Source organism: Apium graveolens, chromosome 6 (assembly GCF_009905375.1).
Source record: "Apium graveolens cultivar Ventura chromosome 6, ASM990537v1, whole genome shotgun sequence".
NCBI lineage: Eukaryota > Viridiplantae > Streptophyta > Magnoliopsida > Apiales > Apiaceae > Apium > Apium graveolens.
This window is the reverse complement of record NC_133652.1, coordinates 215,263,757-215,276,096: the sequence shown is the minus strand read 5'-3', so window position 1 is coordinate 215,276,096 and position 12,340 is coordinate 215,263,757. Positions and strand designations below refer to the sequence as shown.

Genomic DNA, 12,340 nt, shown 5'->3' with positions numbered 1-12,340 from the left:
TGGATGTTCCAGACATATGACAGGTGATAAGGCTCTGCTATCACAGTTTGAGGAGAAAGTTGGTCACTTGGTGAACTTTGGAGACTACAGCAAAGGATTCACAATGGGATATGGAAAGATTGTTTCTGAAAATGTTGTCATTGATGATGTAGCACTAGTAGTTGGTCTTGAAGTGAATCTTCTCAGTGTTAGCCAATTTGCAGACAAAGGCTTTGAAGTTTTATTCAACAAAGAAGAATGCACTTTTATCAGCAAGAAAACTGGTGAAGTTGCTCTGAAAGGAGCAAGGAAAGGGAGCTTGTTTGTTGCAGACTTGGACTCAACAAATAAGGATGGTATTTGTTGCTTCTACACCAAGGCATCTGAAGAACAAAGCAAACTATGGCATAAGAAACTGTCTCACTTGAATTTCAAGGCAATTAACAACTTAATTAAAAAGGAGTTAGTAAGAGACATGCCCAAACTGGAATTTGCTCAAGTTGAAGTTTATGAAGCTTGTCAGAAAGGAAAGATGAAAAGATCTAGTCACAAGTCAAAAACTGTGAATTCTATAAGTGCATCCTTTCAACTTATTCACATGGACTTATTTGGGCCAGTGGATGTCTTATCAATTTCAAGGAACAAATATGCACTTGTGATAGTGGATGATTTCTCAAAATACACTTGGGTAGAGTTCATGTACTCTAAAGATGAAACTTCACACATCATAATTGAGCATATCAAGAAGATAGAAAAACAGGCTGAAGATTATAATTGTGTGAAAAGATTGAGAAGTGACAATGGAACAGAATTCAGAAATGCTACATTAAGTGAATTCTGCAAAGGCAAAGGCATTGTTCAAGAATTCTCAGCTTCCAGAACACCTCAACAAAATGGAGTAGTTGAGAGAAAGAATAGAACATTGGTTGAAGCTGCAAGGACAATGCTGCAAGATGCCAAGTTACCAACAAGTTTCTGGGAAGAGGTTGCTAACACTGCATGTTATACTCAGAACAAATATCTCATTAACAAGGCACATGGCAAGTCACCCTACTCAATTTTTGTCTAAGAGAAAGCCTACTATAAAGCATATTCATGTGTTTGGAAGCAAGTGTTTCATTTTGAAAGACAACTCTGAATATGTGGGAAAATTTGACTCAAAGGTTTTTGAAGCAATTTTTCTGGGATATTTACTGGAAAGAACAGCCTACAAAGTTTATGTAATTGATCGAAAGAAGATTATGGAGAGCATAGATGTGACCTTTGATGATGACAAGTGTCCAGGCTTGCAATGCCTTGATGATAATGAAGCTGAAGCCCTTGCATTTGAAAACCTGAACATTGATAGTGATTCTGATGGAGAAGATGAATTTAATACACAACAGATGATGAATGAAGAGACTACTGAACAGGAAAATCATCGGAATGGAAGCTCATCTCAAACACCTGAATTTGATAGCATAAACTCCGGGGGAGAAAGAGAAGAAGGATCTACCAGTTATACCAATTATGAAGAAAATGATAAAGGCACAAGTCAACAAACTCACACAAGGAAGTGGGATAAAAGTCACTCTAGAGAAGCAATTATTGGTGATCCTACTTCTGGTGTGAGGAGTAGAAGTGCAACTGCTAATGAGTGCCTACATGCATATTTTATGTCTCAAGTAGAACCTAAGAAAATTGATGAAGCTCTACTGGATCCTAACTGGATATCTACCATGCAGGAAGAGCTGAATCAGTTTGAAAGAAGCAAAGTCTGGAAGTTAGTTCCTGCACCAAAGAATAGAAGCATTATTGGAACAAAAAGGGTGTTTAGGAATAAAATGGATGAGAACGGTATAGTTACCAGAAACAAAGCAAGGTTGGTTGTAAAAGGCTACTCATAAGAAGAAGGAATTGATTATGATGAAACTTTTGGTCTAGTTTTAAGACTTGAAGCTATAAGAATTTTCCTAGCATTTGCTGCACATTTAAACTTTAAAGTGTATCAAATGGATGTTAAAAGTGCCTTTCTGAATGGTGAGCTAGAAGAAGAAGTTTATGTGCAACAGCCTCCTAGCTTTGAGGATCCAAAATTTCCAAATTTTGTGTACAAGTTACTCAAGGCTCTATATGGACTAAAATAAGCACCAAGAGCTTGGTATGACACACTATCAGATTTCCTACAGAAGCATGGTTTTACTAAAGGTACTATAGACAAGACTCTCTTCTACAAGAAACATGGTGAATATATGATCCTAGTTCAAATTTATGTGGATGATATCATCTTTGGTTCTACTAATGAGAAGCTTTGCCAAAGATTCTCCAAGCTTATGCAAAGTGAATATGAAATGAGTATGATTGGGGAACTGAGTTACTTTCTTGGACTTCAAGTCAGTCAAAAAAGTGATGGTATCTTCATCAGCCAAACTAAATATGTCAAGGATCTATTGAAAAAGTTTGGAATGGTTGATTGTTCACCTGGATCTACACCTATGTCTACTACAACAAAGTTGGATGAAGATAAAAAGGACAAGAGTGTAGATATCTCAAGCTATGGAGGGATGATTGGATCATTGCTTTATTTAACAGCAAGTAGACCAGACATCATATTTGCAACATGTCTATGTGCAAGATTTCAAGCCAATCCAAAAGAATCACATTTGATGGCTGTAAAGAGGATTTTCAGATACTTGAAGGGAACTCCAAACTTGGGATTATGGTATCCTAAGGGAACTGGTTTTGAAGTTGTTGGTTACACAGATGCAGATATTGCTGGATGCAGGGTTGACAGAAAGAGTACAAGTGGAAGCTGTCAATTTCTTGGACAAAGACCTATATCTTGGTATAGCAAGAAACAACAACCTGTATCAACTTCTACAGCTGAAGTTGAATACATAGCTGCAGGAAGTTGTTGTGCTCAAGTGCTTTGGATTAGAAATCAGCTAATGGATTATGGCCTAGTGTTACACAAAATTCCTATTATATGTGACAATACTAGTGCTATATCTATAGTAGCTAATCCAGTTAATCATTCTAGGACAATGCACATTGATATAAGGTACCATTTCATTAGAGAACATGCTACAAATGGTATCATTGAGCTCAGTTTTGTACCAACAGAAAAATAATTGGCTGACATTTTTACTAAACCTTTGGATGAAGTAACTTTCACTAGACTTGTAGGTGAAATTGGAATGCTTAATTCTTCATCCTAAGGCAAAAACTCAGCTAATGTTTTGCAGCAGATTAATCTCCGATAAATCAAAATTAATTTGATTAAATTGGAAATTAACTGAAATATGAATTATGAATATTTCAGAAATCTCTGCATATTTTTCATATTCAAATTCAAATTGGAATTTTTCAAATTCTAAGTAAACTGCTCAGCTGTTAATTTACATTATTAATATGAAAAATTAACACAAGGCAGAATTACAAAAACTAAAAGTATATAGAGAACTGATTTCTCGATAAGTAAAAATTGACTTCTTGACAAGTCATTTTAGGACTTCTCGAGTGAGTCCTCGATAAGTCAATTTACTGACTTCTCGAGTGACTTCTCGATAGACTTAAAAATGACTTGTAGATAAGTCCTTGTAGAGTTATCTAGTAGTGTTTATTCACAGAGTTCTCTACAAGTACAATTTTTGACTTATCAATAGCTCAGAACAGAGATAATTTAAATTAATAAATTATTTTGTTAAAATACTTTTGTAAAATTTATTCTAATTTTATTTTGAATTTATTCAAATAAAATTTAGAATTAGTTCAGTCCACTTTTTTGGACAAACTTGGTATTTATTTGACATCTCGATAAGTCAATTTTGAGTTCTCTAAAAGAGTAATTTAAAATGACTTCTCGATATGTACTTCATTCCTTAAAATGACTTCTCGATATGTACTTCATTCCTTAAAATGACTTCTCGATAGACAAACTCCAAATGTTTATTTTTGAGTTCTCGATAAGTCATTTACTTTTACTATAAATACCCAGACTTCTCGATATATTTTAACTTGGAATTTCTCAAAATTCTACGCAAAACTGACTGTTTATTAATTCATATCCTAAATATATGAAGTTGATAAATAACGAATCAAAAGAAGCAAAAAGTATGAAAAACTGAAATAATTTAATTCCTAAATTATATTCTGCAAAATACTTCTGACATAATTTGTCTATAATTACTCGGACTTATTGACACATTTACGTGCTTATGTGCAATTGTTTTTTAAAAACTATGGAATATGTTATCTAATGTAAGTAGACTAGTACATTATATGTGATGTTTTGAGAATGCTGATAATAGTTAAATTTATTTGACTATATGCTAAATATGTATTTTGAATTTATTCAAAATAATTCCTAATAAGTATTTATTTTAATGAATTAGCTACACTGCGCCATAAGTGGGCTACTGTAACGCAAGTGTTACAAGCAGCGATAAGAAATTTTTGTGCTATTGTAACACCTCTCAATTAGTGTTACAATAGCTATAAAAATAGTGTTGCAAAGAAATGCCGTTGTTACATAACATGTAACACCAGCACCTGGTGTTACATTAGGTTACTTTTTTTTTTTTATTTTAAAATTATTAAAATGAGTTTGTTATAGAAAATAATAAAATCATTGGGGCCCGAAATTAGTGACGTGGCATATGGGTGGCCTACTATTGTTGACATGACCCTCAACTTTGGGCTTCATTTTGAAACTTTATCTAATAATTATATATATATACATATTACATAAAACGGTTAAAATATTTTTTTAATTTTAAAAATAGTAATCTATATTAAATTAATTAACATATATTCAAATAGCAGGAGTTTCGTAAATAGGTAAATTATTATTTATTAAATATCATTTAAGATTTTATTTTATAAAATTTAAAATGATTAATTTTGTACCGTAAAACTAGAAATTAAATATATATTTGATTTTTACAAAAGATTTAATTGCATGAAAGTAATTTTTTTAATTATTAGGATACTAGTTAAATAATAGTTAAGATATTTATTTACTGAATTTAAAATTAAAAATAATTAAAAAAATAAAATCTTCACAAATTTAAAAATTAATTATAAAGGCATGTGAATTACAATAGCGGTAAAAGCTCCGCCCCTAATTTCACAAGTAACTTTAACTTTTCACGCTCCCCCTCATTATTCACAAGTACCTCCCTATCTCTTTACCACATCTCACCCCATCTCAAAATCTCACCGGCAAACTCACTTCCGCTCTCTGTAACCTCATTATATCCTTTCTACAACCTGATCGTATGTATAAAGGGCTCGATTAATTAAGGGTTTAAAGCTCATTCTTTAAATTAGGGGTTCAATTTTGAGTTCAATTAGGGCTTGTATTTATTTGAATTTCAACTAATTGCTCTTTATTGTTGTTTTTAGGGCTTCTTCATATCTTCGAATTGGGGGCTTCGATTTCAGGTATTTTAGCTCTCTTTCTTGTTGTGAACGGGCATAATTAAGTATGTTACTACTTGTAATTGCTAACTCTATTTCTCCTATGTAATTTACCAACAATAATTTATAATTTATGTTCTGTTTTTTGTCAATAGTTGGAGTATGTCTTGTTTTCTTATCACTTGCACTTTATTTGGCCACAAGATCTCAGATTTGTTATACTCAGGGCCCACTATCCATTTCGTATATGAACATTATGACATCGGAGGTATCCTTTCCCAGAGAATCATTCTAGTGCTTCCTACTAATACGGCAAATGAGTTGGCTGCAAGAGTTCTTCAAGAAGTCTTGAAATCCTGAGCACCTATTTAGTAATATGTTTTGAAGTAATAATGGCTCCTTGCCTTTCTCCTTCAATTTTTTCTTACAGCGTGAGTTTATTTTCAGGAGCATCAAGTTTAAGTGGAGGTTGCTACTGCTTTGTGTGGAGAACAGATAATTTGGAGGGAAGATGGTGTCCCTCTCATCCAGAGCAAAGAATAACCCAATAACTATAGCTAGTAGATCGTATTTTGTATCCTCGGTTTCGCGCAATAAGAAGCTGGTGGCACATGTTTGTTTTATAGTGGGTAATTACTAGGATTTTTCAGGTGGGTATAGACAAGATTTGTTGGATGAGAACTTCTCTAAACTGCTTAACAATTCAACTCATTCTCATTATCAGCAAGCCTTTTTGCCTACTATAATTCAATTATGTTTGTCGAATAATGATTGAGATTTATTGAACTCCCTGACCAAAAAAATCACAAGTAGTTGGAAACAAATAATAGTACAACACATCCCTGATATTCTCTTGTATACATAATTTATGTATTATTTATGCACTCAATGATTACTTGTTATTGCAGATTTCCATACTCTTCATTTTACTGGCAATCCGCTATGCATATCTATCCCAGAACCAACCCGATCACTTGTGTAAGTTCCTCATTATACCGAGATGGATTCCATTCGAAAAGTCTAAGTATAGTCTTATAATTTATCTAAATTTTCTTTTCTGGTTTGCAGAATCTAGATGTGCTATACTTCTTTATAATTTATAATTTATCAGACATGCCTACTTTCAGAAATTGACATAGAATGTACTTTATATGTTCAATAGTCATGGATCACTATTTATTAGTAACATAGGAAATTAAGGATTTATTACAGATTAGCGGCAAGATTCTTCCTTTGTTGCCAAATGTGGTGTGTTTTGAATCATCACTCTTATTTCGTTTTGCTCGCTTTTGCATCATAATAATTTTCTATTTCCTGGAAATTATATCTTTTTGTTTCTAGATTCCATGTATTTAAAACTTTCTGGCTGTAGCATTCCAAACACATATTGGTACTTTTTTCACTGTCCATAAATATTATTTATGTATTTTTAAGTGTTGTTTTGATGAGTTCACTTTTTTTAAGCTTGCATAGAGAAAAATAAACATTCAAATAAAAATACACACTACTTTTCGAATAGAGATGAAAATTTGAATGCTTTAAATGCTCCTATTATTTTGTCGAATAATACATATCATTATACATCTACTCTATGTAATTAACTAATTAAGTATGTAATTTTATGCAGAGAGTTCATATACACCAAGGTTGACAAAGTTTATGTGTTTGTTAATGTCACTCAAGTAACAGGATTATCCATCTGCTCTGGTTTGTAACGGACTTGTGCTCCACTTGAGGTGCCAGCTCAACTATCTTAGATTTTGTGACACGAATCTTTTTTGCTGCTTTTATCTTGCTTGCAATTGATTGTTTTGCTTTTATGTTTGTAACCGTAAATTATCAGATCTACTAATGTGAAAAATAATGTGAAATCAGTAGTTATAGATTATTCAGTGGACAAGGTTGCTTGTACAGGTCATTTACAACCCAATTTCCCTCGTGTTAATTATCTGATAATTTTTTTCTTATCAATATTAGAAGAAGATAATCTTCAGCTGATATATAGCATATACACTGTTTTATATATTAATTAAGAAATATGTTGTCTGGATTTATTTAAGTTAAAAGATTTACTATGCATTAATATCTTGTCAATCAAATGACTAGTCTTATATGACAGGTTTAACAAGAAGGGATTTTGTAGAGATTGTAGAAGGAATATTATTCGAGAGTTCAAAGACTAGGAGTTGAAGCGTATAAAGAGAACAAACTATTCTTTATGAAATTTAAATGATCAAGACAACAATGACACTCATGGCAAGGCGGAGAAATTCTTAGATATTCTATTTTATATTGTTTTGCATTGATATCTTGCTCAGTTTATTGTTGTCTACGTACTTTTATTGTAATGTAGTACTTTTGTCGTACATGTGATATGTGTTTGGGGTGTAAATAGTTGATGTTGGCCTAGTTTGGATGTAAAGCGGTAGTATGGCATAGAGTTGACACGGTTATCTAGTAATATAATTTGGATATTAAGACTCTTATGTATGACAATTTGATGTTTTGTTGCTAATGGGATTGTTCTTTAAATTAAGCATATATTTCAAAAAAATTAAAATTAACGCTTATATTTGCCCCTATTTTAGTGTAATATATGATTATATATAGTGTTACATTACATATGCTAGTGTTGCTTAATTACAAAAATTAGTGTTACAATAGATAAAAAAGACTGTTACAATAGGTTATATAGGACCCGCAAGCCCACATGTGCGTTCCACTTATGCAATCTTGATCAAGATATTGTATCACTAATTTTGTGTTACATTTGAACATTTTAGTGTTATAATAGTTGCCTATTATAACGTTTTCTTCTCTGCTACAATAGATCGATGAAGTGTTACATTAGGGTGTCTATTGTAATGCTCATATACGTAACGCCCCTTGGTGTTACAATAGACCTAATGTAACGTTTTTTGGGCCTATTGTAACACCATTTAGGTATTACAATAGCCCACTTATGGCGTAGTGCTAGTGAAATATTTTGCTGATAGGAAGGGTTACTTTTTGTGTAGGGAGTACTTGTTTATTTGCACGGGGAATAGTTAACCTAGAAAGTGAACTAAGATTCTTGAGTACTTGCATGGGGAATAGTAACTAGTCACTTCTAAATACTCGTAAAGTGTGTTTGTGTGATTATTACACTTATTAACCGGGCAATTCAAGAGTCTCCTGGTTTCCTTCTTTTCTCCTTCTATAAATTCAAACTCTTCTCTCTTCATTATTCATCACTACTCTGTTTCTCAACAACATCCTACTTCAAACTCACTTCTTGTTCATCTCTATCCAATGGCTGCCCCAGTTTTCTACAAACTTATCAATGGATTTTATCAACCCGCTCATCATTTGGCTGACAACCAAATCTACTTTGACCCTTTCGGACTGCGTGTCCGCCTCCACTTGACTTCTTCGACGAACTCTCATGGGACGATCAGATAAACTTCCTTTTCTTTGAGGGAGAAGTCTCTCTGGAGAAGGAGAGACATGCCATGGTGGCTGAGAAGCAATGTCTTGATGCTCTGGAGTTGCAGGAGAGAATCATCTCTCTTGCACACTCCAGAGCTTACCAGCGCCGGGCAAGGAGGATAGAGGCCGAGAAGAAGAAGCAGAAACTGGAGTAGTTAGGATTAGGTTTTTCTTGTTGTAATGTACTATGTTTCCATTATTAATGAAAATTCTACTTCTTCTCTATCATTTTTTTATTTGTGTAATGATTGCTATGTGTTTATATCTGAATTGATTATTATCTTTTCTGCAATAATGCTTGCAACTAAATATCTTACAAATGCATATGTCTAATTAAAATCCAAAAAGATACATATATTTAATGCATTACAGGTCCAACACAATCTATTCAGACAACAACAGGACATTCAGATAATCAATCCACAGGTATTGTGCTAAACTGCAGCTAAAACATTTCAAAACAAAACTGCAGTTCACCCAGGCACGACAACACAAACACAAACTCAAACACAATCCCACTCAGGAAACTGTTTTACAAAAGGACAGAAATTTCAAAATGTTCTTCAGTTGTTTTGTTGTTTGAGAAAAAGAACCAACACAAACATGGGGAATCCATCAGTTTTCACTGAAGATCCCATGAATATCTCTCATGCACCTTCATGTGCAAAACAGTCTTCACAAACTAAAAGGTTTGAGGGTAGTACTCATGTGGGGGAGCTATCTAAATCCTCTCCAATTCAATTGGAGGTTCCTCAAGAAGGGACAACTCCCTTCATAACTCTAGCAGAAGTTGCCTTAGCAGTCAAAGCTAGAAGTACAATTGCCAATGATAATAACATGAGAAAGGCAAGTATAGCACATTTAAGTTCTAGAGTGTTGTAAGACACACAAGGGTTTGAGGCTGGTGTATATGACAGTAACCCAGTTAAATCCCCTCCTATTTAATTGGAGGTTCCCACTATAAGTGGAGAAAAACACACTGTCAAAACCACAGAGCATTATGTGAGTTAAACTGTGACCCTAGTCACAGGTGTTTCTGATGAACCATCCACCTCACAACCTCAAACTGGAATTCACTCTTCTGATGAAATGAGTATGATTAGACCTATATGGATTACCCCTAATCATATGATCACAAACAACTCTTCTCAGCCACCTCTTATTTCTGTAAGTCAAACAATAATTGAGCCTTTCATGTGAGGATGAGAGAAAAGATTGAGAGAGAAACAGATTATAAGAGAGGCAGGATCCTTCCTGGCAAAAGGAGAGGTAGATGAGTGTCTGGATTTAGTAATCCTTGTGAGGAAACTCTGACTCTTAAAAGTCATGAGACTAGTGCAGTGAGAAGTAGTGAGACTACTTATTCAAAAGAACAGAGAGCTTAGGACTTTTTTTACTAACAGTTCCACTTGATGAACTCATCACTACAAATATCACTGAAGCTTGAAGCTGCAGACAGTGTTCTAACTGGACAATGACAAAATCTTGAACAATGTGAATATAGTTGGATCTTTCTACCTGGAGATAATGTCAAAAAGGGGGAGAATATTTCTATATGCTGAAATAGCTGGATGGATGTTGCCAGAAACTAATACCCTCTTCTTTAAAGGGAGAGGAGTAAATCTAAATGCAATTCACAAAAGAAGACAAGTTCGGGGAGATTGACTTCTGCATTTAGTTAGAGTTTTAAAATCATCTATCAGAACTTGTGAATAATTCCATAATGAAAAAGTTGGGGGAGATTTTAATATATAAGTGATGATGTCAAAGATCACTAAAGATAAAAATATCATTAGTGTCCCTGATCAAAATATGAAGCAATCCAAATGGACATCTGATCTAATGAGGAGATTAATGAACTATTATTTTTAGTAACCAGCTAAGCTTGGGGTCAACCCTAAGTAAGTTGTATTGTTATCTTAATTTGTATTTTGTACTTGTAACACTTAAAGTCTATAAAAATACAAGGAACAGAATGGAGTCTTTTTCCTGAAATAGTATCAAGCCTAAGGATACTTTCTGGAAGAAGATCAGGAAAATTATGCCTCAGAAGAATTCTGAAAAAGCTTGGAGATGAATAAATATGTTTGAAGAAAAATACTCTAAGTCAAGATCTATACAAGTCACAGATTTAATGTTATAGAGAAGTCATTTGAGAACTCTAGAATGGCTTATCGAGAAGTCAGGAAAGCTACTAGAGAACTTAGAAAGATATCGACAAGCCAAATTGAAGACATGAAGGCTGGAGATATCGACAAGTCATTTCTTCACTAGAGAACTCAGAGTTATCGACAAGTCTACATTCATTAGAGAACTCTGAGTTATCGATAAGTCAAGTTCCACTAGAGAACTCAGAGATATCGATAAGTCAAAATTCACTAGAGAACTCAGAGATATCGACAAGTTAAAGTTCTCTAGAGGACTCTGAGATATCGACAAGTTAAATTTGACTAGAGAACTCTGAGATATCGACACGTCAAGAAGCTACTAGAGAACTAAGAGTTATCGATAAGTCAAAGTGAAGATGTGAAAACTAGAGATCTCGACAAGCCTAAATTCTCTTATAAAGAACTGAAGACCTCTACAAGCCAAACTAAATATAGAGTACTAGAGATCTCGATATGCCAATATACTTATCAAGATGTCAAGTGTTCTATAGACCTAAACTGGAGATCTCGAGGTACAATCTCAAAGTACAAAGTTGCAGATCAGTTCAACATCCAAGATAAACAATCAACAAATAATCCAACAACTGGATTGACAAGTCTACAAAAAGCAGCTTTAAGAATGTGCAAGATCAATGGTAAAGATTAACTGACAGAGGAAGATTAAAGTGAACACAGGATGCTAAAGATATGCTAAGCCAGAAATGGAAGATCTACTTTTCTATAAATAGAAATGACAAGTTACAGTTTAGAAACGTTAATAGCATGTCTTATTACACACTGCGTAAACCAGCAGTTAACTGAGTTATAAAGTTAACACTGGTCCTTAGTTAGTTGTAATAATTTAGATCAAATTTCTTGTAACATTCTCAAGGAGAAGCTAAGCTCTTTTTCAACAAAGAGCCTAGAAATTTTGTAGCAAAACAGTCTTAATTTTAATATAAAATTAAGTGAGTTTTGAAGATCTGTTTTCTTTATTTTCTACAAGCTTAAATTTTGCATGAACACATTTCATTACAAGATTTAGTTTACTTTGTTCAACCATAAATATTCAAGAAAAGCATAAAAATAGTAAAATACATTCACCCCCTCGGTGTGTTATTCATTTCCTAACACACTTCATTTAGCTTTTTGGAAATTGATCGGGTCATCTTCCATTACCCTTATGTCAATATCATGCTCTTGAAGAAATACAATATAATCAAACGGAAGTACACTCCTTTCATCTCTAGTGGATCGTTTAAGTGGCCCTTTCTCGTGAGGTTATTGAGTTTGCTTGTCTCGAACATCATCCTGATTTTATGTAGGAAAGTGTATAAGTATATCCA

The 12,340-nt window shown here is 33.5% G+C and overlaps 1 long non-coding RNA gene across 7 annotated transcripts; it reads left to right on the top strand.

Moving 5' to 3' along the window:
* Positions 1-5,090: 5,090 nt before the first annotated feature.
* Positions 5,091-7,915, top strand: LOC141666936 (uncharacterized). Of its 7 annotated transcripts, XR_012552422.1 has the most exons (7): positions 5,095-5,235; positions 5,365-5,403; positions 5,606-5,750; positions 5,827-6,029; positions 6,288-6,357; positions 7,007-7,115; positions 7,499-7,915. It is a non-coding gene; the product is annotated as an uncharacterized LOC141666936 (long non-coding RNA). The 7 variants fall into 7 exon arrangements; XR_012552425.1 differs by having other exon boundaries at positions 5,091-5,235; positions 5,535-6,029; XR_012552424.1 differs by having other exon boundaries at positions 5,092-5,235; positions 5,584-6,029.
* Positions 7,916-12,340: the final 4,425 nt, after the last annotated feature.